We start from the raw sequence: 11,286 nt of genomic DNA on the forward strand, positions 1-11,286 counted from the left end.
GGGGCTGGGGATTTAGCTCAGCAGCACAGTGCCTGCCTGGCAAGCGCGAGGTCTTGAGTTTGATTCCTGGTACCGGAAAAAAAAAAAGCATTTGTAATGAAAAGGGAGTCATAATTAGAGATACACCATATTTTTAAAACAATAAACATTAGAAAGAATTTTAGCTGATTTTATTGAAAACTTAGATGAAGCAGAAATATTTCTAAAAAATGTAAATCACTAAGGTGATTCATGAAGAAAAAGGAAGTCTAGTCAGGAAGCAGAAACCACGCAGTAGGAAAGTTTATATAAAGAAATACTAACTCCTTACAGAGAACTAACTGCTAGACATAATGAAAGCATTCTAAAGACAACCAGGAGTGGTGGCACATGCCTATAATCCCACCACTCAGGAGGCTGAGGCAGGAAGATCGTTGCAGCCTGTGCTACAAACTGAGCCCAAGATCAGCCTGAACTGCATAGAGAAACCCTGTCTCAAAAAGACCAAAAAAAAGTCCTAAAACTATCCTAGGGCAAAAGGAGAGTGCTCAAAGAAAGGACACACTTGAAAGGGGGAGTAAGGGACCTCCCCAGGAATGGGGTCCTGACCTCGCTGGAACGATGCAGGGGCAGGGGGTGGAGAACAGGATTTCTGGGGTGGTCTGGACCACCACTAGTTCACAGCCTGCAAGCCAGGCCACTCATGAGCTTGAGGGTGCAGCACTCACGGCCCTTGCTGGGGAGTGTCCCACAGTGCATGCTACTGAGTGTCCTTGGAAGCTGGTTGTTTCCTGCGGAATTCATCCGGAACCTGCCTACTGGGCAGCTGCTGCTCTTCCTGGAAGCTACCCTGGGGTGGGACTGGAGGCTGGGGCCTGTGTCTGGGATTCCCTGGGGCCGAGATGTACATACATGCTGGAGCAACACAGGAGCAAGAAGAACGAAAAACCAAGAAAAGAGGTTTAAAAATGCTCCTTGCCTTGTTATTTATATTACCAAAGAACTGAAACCAAATTTTCTAAGTGGAATAGATAAATAAAATATAGAACAGTTAATTATAAAGTTTAGAGCAACTTCTCTTACATGTATCAATATAACTATATCTCAGATGTAACAGTGAGTAAAAAATTAAGGTATTGTTCAATATTATATATACAAATTGCAATAAATTTTAAAGCATGTGACACTGTACAAAATGTTATAGTACACATGGGAATGTACGAAATTCAAAATGTTGAATATAATCGAAAAGCGTAACAAGAGGATTTGAAAGAAGCATACAGGGAAATTTAGTAGGATATAGTATTTTATTACTTCTTAAAGGATCATATAAAATGGGAAATTTTGACTGACGTATAAAATGGGAAATTTTGAATTATTAATACTGCATTCAAATGTTTGTTATATTATTCCTTATCATTTGATCCCAATATATAGTGGCACATTCTGCAAGACAAGGGAAATAACTGTAAAATCTATTCAACCCAAAAATTCCCTACACTTTTCTGGCCCAAGAGTTTTGTCGGTAGACTATTCACTGATAGCTTATTGAACACTTTGCCACATAACACAAATTAGTGAAGAGCCATTTTGCGTGAATGAAACTTCTTAGGAAATATGTAATTCAGTCAGTGAGTTTATGAAAAGGAAAGAATTGTGCTACTAAGAAGTCATCCTTTTGTTCAAGCTGAATCTGTTTTCTCCAAGGGTAAACATAGTTATCTCAGTATTTGATTTCCAAGTCATACCTTATCAACTCATTTGTGATACCTTAGTTTAAGGCTTGATTTTCAACTAAAGAATCATTTTCAGAAGAAAATATTACAAAAGAAAAGTGCTGTGACCTATATGTCCATTCCAATCCCACTAATTTCCCTGATTCTAGACAAGCTCAGTCAGTTGTAACACCCTTTAATTATCCACTAAAATAGTTGCTTTCCAGTTCAAAGCATTCAAAACCTACAAGAGCTTATGTTTGGGGCAGTGATTGACAAGAGTCTTCTGGAGTGGGGGAACCGGAGAAATGTAGCTGATTCCTCGGCAACCATTTCTCCTTACGGACATCTTTGTAACTGGAAAACAGGATTTTGAATTTTGTAAATATCGCCTGTCTGGGTGGGATGTTTGATTGTTAAGTGAGTCAATGAATTCATAAAAGCAATCTAAATGAAAAATGTCACCGCATCCCGGCTGGTGCCTTATGGTACAATTTGCCAATCTCAGTACTTGTTAGTTTTCTACAAGCACATAAACTGCAGCGCAATCTTAATTTGTAAAATTGTAAGCAAGCCTTACCTGGGTGACTTCTTCAAGAGTTAAAAATTGAACGACATTTAAGCCTTGAGAAAAAAAATTGTCTATTTTCCTTTAAAGTTCTTTCTTTTATATGTGATGTTGACTCTTTTTCTGGTGTTACATACATATTCATGCATTCATTCCACCAAGTTTGTTTGGTTGTTTGTTTGTTTGTTTTGTAGCTAATGTGCCAGATACTGAATAGCTTTAAGCCAGTCTTGGCCAGTTGGACTCTAATCAAAATGACCAATGAAGTTCTAGAAAAATGTATGACCTTGAAATGGTATGTCCCGTCATTCAATGAATATTGATTGAACACCTACTATGTACTATGCTTTGTTCTTGGCACTGATGATCACAATGGGGAAAATCCAGAAAAAAAGATACTCCTGTCTTCTGTTAACCGCTTGAAAGTAGAAAAGTCTGATTTTAAACCCAGCGTGGTGGCGCACGCCTGTAACCCCAGCACTCAGGAGGCCGAGGAAGGAGGATCGTTGCAAGTTCAAGACTAGCCTGGGCTACAAAGTGAGCTCAAGGCCAGCATGAACTGCACAGGGAGGCCCTGTCTCAAAAAGATAAAATAAAATAAAATAAAAGTCTCATTTTATTCATAGTTCTCAACATATGGGCACTTAGTAGATGATAAGCGAATGTTTTGTGAAGGAATGTAGGACATAATAAAGGAAATGAGAAATGCTCTATTGCTCTGTTTAAACTAAGTGAATGCCCTGGCTTGACTGAATGTAATTAGCTATAGGGTGTAAAGGCTCACATTCTCTGTGAACCAATCACCTACAAGAAGAAGTTAGGACTCTGCCCTGAAGATTTGGATCTGCCTTTCTAATAAAAGGAGCATAAAAGAGATTAACCTTTATGCTATGTAGCTGCAGACCATTTGGTATAGCTTGCCTTATATCACTACCATAGAGAACAGAGATAACAAAAACCCTCATCAAGTTGTATGTATTTTTTTAGAAGACCTATTAAATTAAGATCCCATTAAATAATCTTTTACCACCACTAGGGTCTCAGTATTACATGAACAATTCAGAGAGTATCCATAGCCACAGCAAATTATAAAGAAACTTTAAAAAGGGTAAGGGAAAACAACCTTTGGAAAATGACATCCTAACAGTTTTGTGTAGAAAATTATAACATGCCAAAGATATGGTTACCTACCATATTTTCTGCTGCTTTGGAATAAAACTCCATTTCTCATTTTTAAAGGTGTTAATTCTTATCTTCAGTTACTGAGGAAATAGTTTTATATTTCAAGCTTTTGAAGAATAAAAAGATGGTTAAAATTTTGCTAGTAAATCATTTTAAGAGATGATAATCGAGAGTCCACTTTTTTAGGATAGAGAATATCTTGCAACAACTTCTAAGGAATTATTCTCTTTTCTGCTCCAACCTGTGATTGTCTCACAGTTACTAACACACAAATAAGTTAGTACCCTGGTCCTGTTGATATCATTCATAGATTTTCTTGTCAAGAGCCATGAGAAATGTTGTCATCAGTGGTAGATGTTCATCTCCAAGTCCTCTTGCCTCATCAGACCAATTTCATAAGCCTGCCTGAGTCTGTTTGGTAGAAGTGGGAATCTGACATCCATGTCTGAAATCCAGTTCTCCCTGCTGTTACACCTCCAACAGCGGTCATTGCTTTGCTTTCTCTTTTGCTGGGCTGTGATCTGAGTCAGGTTGGACAGAATGATGGCCAGCTCAGCTTTTACCTTTGACCTTCCCCAAAGGTCATGTATATGGTGTCCTCAATTCAAACAATTGCTGGGAACAGAATTCAGCTCCTGATGCTACTTAAATTCACTCTTAATAGCTTGACAAGGGGAAAAAATGGCTTTCTTCCTCCTGTTAATGTATCTTGGGTATATGCTGTATCTACATCCTCTTACAAATAGTAGCCGGGTCAGTCCTTTGACTTAGCAAATCAATCAAAGTATCTACCTCCGCAAGGAAAAAAAAAAATGATTTCCTAGTGCCGACTTTTGCTCCCGTAAGAAATTACCCTCTGTGAGCGCACACTTTGTAAAGCAAAACTATGGTAAAGCACAGCAAGTGTGCTTTCTAATGACCAAATAAGCAAGGCTTATTTATTTAACCACTTATTTATTTACTGATTTATATTCATATTTTTGTTTGGGGGCAGGTCAAGTGAGAGATTAGCAGGCAATTTTCACTCCAAAGCTCCAAAGAAACATGGTGTTATTCTGTGCAAGTTATTTGATTGTTCTCTCTTCCTCTCAATTGGCATTTAGAGAACCAGCCACACAAGCTGCTCCCACCTTCTTGCGCGATACCATTTCTTCCTGTTCTCCTTATCTGTAACTGCGATGATGCAAGGCTTTCTCTTTTTTCTTTCTTGTGGGTTTGTGCGGTTTCTTGATGTTTGTGACAGGCCACGATAGGGGAAGCTTTTATCACCGTGGGGTTTGGAGGCCTCAGTAAATTGAAAATTGCAAATGAAATCCACTGGGCTTGAATTCATCAGCTATTATGTCAGATGACCTTTGGCAGCTGCTGATAAAAATGAGAGAATGTTAGCTCTGATCCAATTTTCAGCACTAACCATTCCTTTTCAAATCCATTCACAGTCAGGCAGCAGACACATGGGAAGTGAAAATGATAGGGTTTCAAGAGAACGGCATTGTGTTGCAGATTAAGATTTTCTCCCCCTATTTCTAGAGGTCGGCCCCCAGGCCCCTGTCTGGTATCTACCTATTGTCCAATCAGTTTCAATATCTGCTTCAGAGGACATGTTAGCCATCCTTACAGATAAGTGCTTACAGGAGGGAATGTTGGACTTAATAGTTTTGCTTGGGAGGCATCAAGGGTCGCAGTGTAGCAATATTGACTGGCACATGTTAGTTTAATCTGACATTCTAAAGAATGTGACACTAGATTCTTTCAGAGTTGTTGATCTCTCTAGGTGATTTTTGTTACTGGCTCTGGTTTTATAAAAATTTATTTTCGCACAACTATTTATATTCATGAGTCAGATATTCTAAAATGTCTATCACAGCCATGCACAAAGGCATCCGAAACTTGTCTAAATAATGTTTAAGTGCCAAAATTATGAAACTGAGGCAAAAAAAAAAAAAATGACTTCCTGTTGTCTGTTCTTGTAATCCAGTTAAAGATATATAACTTTAGTACTATTTCAGGAGCTCAGTTACCCCAAAATAATGAAAGCCTACAGACTAATAGGTTTTCCAATACATATAATAGGTTTCTTTCATGCAGAAGAAAAGAATTAGACTCATTACTTTCTGCTGAGGTAACAAGAACCAGCAAAATAATAGTATGGATAGTTGAGTCATCAGTACCATTTCCCATCTATGAAACACAAGAGCCATTTGAAAAATTTAAAAAACTGAAATTAAATTTTCCCTCATTTGATTGAGCTCAGAAAAAAAATTTAAAAACAACTCCTTTCATCTTTTTAAAATACTGAGTGAAATCTGGGACTAGTCCCAAACAAATAGTAAGTCAATAAATACCAAAAATTGAAAGCCATGTATCAGTAAATATTCTCCAAAAAATTAACAAACCAAAAAATATTAAATCTGTATTTTCCTGTCTTCCTGGTATGCAGATTTTTTTCTCAAGTTTTTGCCTTGACGTGTAATGTTACATGAAAATAGTTGTTCATGTATCACTAGAGTTGGAAACATACCTTACATGGCATAGCAATTTCTTTTTGATACACCAGTCCATAGCATATAGAACCATAGAGGCTTCAATGACTTAAGCGTGAGGGGGTATGGTTCCTTAAACTTCTTTCATATGAAAAACAAAATGTGCCCATGTATACATATATATGATATGTATATGATGCAAATTATCTATGTAATCCATCTAAATTTTTAAAAATAATTTAAATTAGTCTTTCATTATTTGCTTCACTTTCCCTGGTGCTTTCAAATTTTGTTGTTGTTTTGTGTTTTGTTCTTGCATTTGAGACAGAGTCTCACTGTAAAGTTCAGACTGGTCTTAAACTCACTATGTACTCCAGGTTGGCCTTGAACTCTCAGTGATCCTCCTGCCTCACCTTCCCAAGTACTGCGATTATAAGCATGTGCTACTATACCCATCCTCTAAATTCTTTTAAGAGAAGACAATTCTCTGTTGTCTAATGAGGATATATAATAAAATGCCTAATAATAGAAGCCCCAAATGCACATTAAAAGCCAATATTTTGAGTAGTATTTTACCAGATGCAACGTTGTAAGCAATGGTTGGGTCTAAAATTTATTGTGGAATTACTCAGTCAAAAGACAAAAGATTCCACATATCTCAGGCTGGCTTTGACTTTCTCAGATGATCTGACTTTTTTCAGATGTGTGTCTATAAAGATACACATTTTAGGATCTTGTTAATTTAGAAAGACTTCCTACTTGGTTTCCTGGCCCCTACACCTCAGTCCACTTGGACCTTAAAGAAAGTAAGCCCTTCACCTAACCAGCCCTGTAAAAACACCACAGCAGCTTGGCTGGTTGAGCCAAACTATTTTCCTAACAGAACAGTCAGAAGCTCTTCTCAAAATGATGAAGCCTGCACTTCACAAGTTTATCAATGACTGCGGTCACACATCGCTCAATTCATCCATATTCATGTAATAGGGTAGTTTCTCTGAGTTACAGACTCCTGAGATCTCTAACTGCCTTCTAGATCTTGCAGTGGATGCTGCCACTATTCCTAAAGAAGCAAATGATTTAATAATGAGTATGCCTTTTGAGGTCTGCAACTCTGACAGCCCCAAGTCATTCAGCTTGAACCAGTCCACTAACAGGTCCCTGCCAGAAGACACGGCAGAACCCACCCTTGGCTGTGCCCTGGGGCCTGGCTTTCATTCCCTGTGATCCACATGCTCAGCTAGATGGAGCAATTAGATAGACCTGTTAAGTCTTATGTCTTCATTATTGATTTATAGCATGAACTCAGCATGATTATTGAGCCAGAGCAGCCAGTGAAACAATCGAGTCATTGATCGTTTCATAGGCATGCATTTCCAATTTCAATTTGGGGAGGAAATGGATACACGATTATAATATTATTTCTGGTATTTTGTCCAAGGGCTCAAACAGAGATTTGGATAGTGCATCATTCCCACCTACATACCTTCCGTCATTCCCATTCATGCTATAGCATCACTGTTAAACAGGAATTTTCTGTTATGATGGAAACGTTCTGTTGTCTAAATACCATAGCCACATGGGACTACAAAGCATTTGGAATGTGACTGGTGTAACTGAGGAACTAAATTTTTAAAATTTCATTCCGTTTTAATTAATTTAAGTTTAAAGTATCCACATGTGAAACAAACCGGTCACACGTGTAATTTCCGCATAATTTCTCTGATGTGAGAAACTGAAAGTGTAAGTGAAAACCAAAATTTATAATAAATACTGTGAAATAGGAAGACAATGTTCAAATGGGAAGGGGGACAGGAAGAGGGGGGAGGAAAAGAAGGAAGAGAAAAGAAAAAATGATGAGAAAAGAAAGAAAAAATGGAAACAAAGATTTTGTAAATAAGGAAGGGAAGAGAGGTTGAAGGGAGCGGTGGGACATGCGGGGAGAATCAGGTTGAGCCATGTACAGGTACAGATCCCCTGTGATGAATGTGATCATTATGTATCCCTGAAATGTACCCATGAATGTAATTAATTAAAAACAGATAAAATAGCTGCATGTGGCTGGGAGCTACCTGTTGAATAAGGCAATAGCTCTATAACATATTCAACTTCTGTCCTCCCTGCAATATTAGCGGCTGTCAAAGTTTACATGCTGCTGAAGCCTCTGTTTAGCTGTTTACTTATGCGTACACTTCAACATTAGCTCTTTTGAATGCATATCACTGGACGCTTTCGCTCATTTTCTACCTTGTATTATGCTGCTCTGCCCCACTACGCTACAAATTGCTTGAATAGAAAGACTGTACCCACCCAGTGAGGGACTGTGCCAAAAGCAAATATTTGAAGCACTGAACTGAGTTGTAAGTTTTATAGGGGAGATTTTATTCTGCTGTGGTTTTATTGTGTGGACACTAATTTCAGAAGTCCTAACACTGTCCTCATTTTTTTGAGTTGACACACCCTCTTTTAAAAATGCATTTAGGAAAAGTCCTTTCATTTCCCCCTCCTGATTTACTTGTTAGCACTAAGAAATATAAAACAAAATGTTTATGTCTTCTCCTTTTGAAGGTAGAAACTGTGGAAACATTTATTTCTCACCTTCATACAGAACAGTGTAATGCTGTATGCATAGGAAGAATGCAGCAAATTCTTCTGTAGTGAATAAATCAATAAAAAATGAGAATTAGCATCCAATTCTCAGAGTGTGTTTTAAAGGCCCTGAATCAAGATGCACTTATTAATATGTACTAGGAATTAGAAAAATTCCTTCCAGAATATTCACATAAAATTCTACTCAAAAGGACTGTTCTGGGTCTGTCTTTAAATTTTTTGTGTTCTGTGTCTTGATTGTGGTTGTAGTTACAAAACTGAATCTGTCTGTCAAAACTCATAACTACACACCTAAGAGGATGAATTTTATTCTGTTTGAATCTTTAAAGGGAAAAATACTGTATATTTTGTGTGCTATGATATTTACATAGCTGTTTAGAATGTTAGCAGCACATTACGATATTAATATAATATATGCTGTCATATGACACCTAATTGACTTTTGAGGAACAGTAAGGTAATCAAAGACATCTATAAAAAAAAAAGACATCTATGTTGTAATGGAAAGAGCATTTGATTTGAAGTCAGAAGACTGTGTCTTAAAGCCAAATTCTTGTGCTTACTAATTAGGAATAATTATTTTTATCACATTATATCATAGTAGATTATATTTATTAAATACAAAGTCCCAGGAACTGTTCTCAGGACTCTGTAAATTAACTTCATCCTCAATAACCCAATGAAGTCAATATTATTGTCCTCACTTAACATCTGAGAAAACTGAAGCACAAAAAGATGAGGCAACTCACTCAAGGTCACACAGCAACGCACTGATACGGTCATATCAGCCTCTCCCTGATGTTCAGTCGATCTGAATGTTGGCATAGCGTAGACTCGGGTTTAAGTGGCACATATTGGCCTTTCTCACATGTATTACCACCTCTGAGTTTCTATGGTCTTCATAACAGGGAGATGCTATTTTCTTCGCACCTCATAGGAAAGACTGCTAAAAGCGTCAAAGTGAGATAGTAATATGGAAATACAATTACTTAATATGAGTTGTGCTCAGTACTTGTCTTCATGGCCGAGGTTGAGGGTGATGTGCCCTTTTGTGGAAAGGAATGCTGATGCCTGCAGATATACCTCATCTGCTGACAGGAGGTCCTCCTGGGTTTACAGTGAGTTAGTCCTGGCCACACTCAGTACTGTACATCTGGGGAAAGACAGCAATAGCCTATTATCCAGTAAAGCCCTTTGGGTCTTTTTGCCTTTATAAAAAAAAAATAGGAAAGAGGAAAAGGAAAGATAGATGAAAAGGGAAAAAAGCTAGAAAGTTGAAAGTAAAATTGACTCAGTGAAGAAATACATTTGCCTGGGCCGAGAAGAACCATTCCAGCCTGTATCTTTTCCCCTCCACTCACCTCAGCCGGTACTGTCAGATTCCCAAAGTGCTGGCTACTGGATAGAGTCTTAGTGTAAAAGCTTTTCAAAAAAATAAAAAAAATCTCATGTCAGGGCACTTTGAAATTATTTTTCATTCCCAGAAATATATTCATGGAATATGTGGGGGTTTTTTTAAGAGGTTAAATTGTTCTACCTAATTCTACTTTAGGATTTTATACCTATTCATTTGTCTGTGAATAAATTACAATACTTCAACAGGATCACATGTCCATGCACTTAAGCTCTTGAGTCTATAAATACCCCAAATTATGTCCAAACAGATTCTTTACTATAGGTCAAACTTTACTAATCAGTACCTTCCGACAACATATGCATTAGTCTCCTTTTAATAAAGGCAGTCATTCCATTGAGTAAGACCCAGTGGCTTTAAGAAGTGTAGGTTAGGTGGAGACCTTAAAGAAGTGAAACTGATGGTAATAAAACATAGAACACTTTCTATATTTCCTCCTATTTCTCACAAATACACTCTCTTAAGGACGTACAACGCTTTTTAAAAGTTGGATAAGAAAGGAAGGTTTAAGAATGAAAAGGAAAGCATTTTAATCCATCTGGCTAATGAATATTAATTGTAATTCAAGACTAAAGCTGACATTAGTCATCCTTTCTGGTTGCCGAAAGTGATAATGATGACGATGATGATGGCGACAATGAGAACGATGGCAATAGCTTCTATTCTTTGTGTTTACCATGTGCAAATGTGTTTCTGGGTAAATAACTCTAGCAGTTACAATGAGTGAATACCTACATTCCAGGTGCTATAGCTCATAGATATCAGAGACACCAGTATGGGTGAGAGGGCTTTTCTTTGAGTTTTCTCCCAAGTGATAGTTCCGGGAAATACCATCTGTCCATACTGTGTCTTTGCTATCTCAAAGTTACTCACTTCTACCAATGCAGATGAAATAGACTCATCTCCTGCAGCCTATAAGTGATGGTGTCCCTTCTGTTTACATTACTGGTATGTAGTGATCATCTTGCCCCTTCTGATTATTTTTTTCTTAAAGTCTGCTGTGTCAGAAAATAAGATAGCCACCCCTTCTTGTTTGTGGGTCCTGTCTGATAGGGTATAATTTTCCATCCTTTCACTGTGAGTTTATAAACTTTCTTTTGGACAAGTTGTATTTCCTGTAGCCAGTGTACAGTTGCATTTTGTTTTGTTTTGTTTTGTTTTTTATCCAATCTGCAAGTATGCGTCTTTTACTTAGGGAGTTGAGATAATTGATATTGAGAGTTATTATTGTAAGGTGTTTATTAAATCTCATCATTGCATTGTTTTTCTAGTGCTGATTCCTTTTTTTTTTTTTTTTTTTTTTTAACTTCTCTCCCAGTTACATGTATTCTTTCTTTT

The sequence above is a fragment of the Chinchilla lanigera genome, unplaced genomic scaffold, assembly GCF_000276665.1.
Source record: "Chinchilla lanigera isolate Chin_1 unplaced genomic scaffold, ChiLan1.0 scaffold00019, whole genome shotgun sequence".
NCBI classification, from domain to species: domain Eukaryota; kingdom Metazoa; phylum Chordata; class Mammalia; order Rodentia; family Chinchillidae; genus Chinchilla; species Chinchilla lanigera.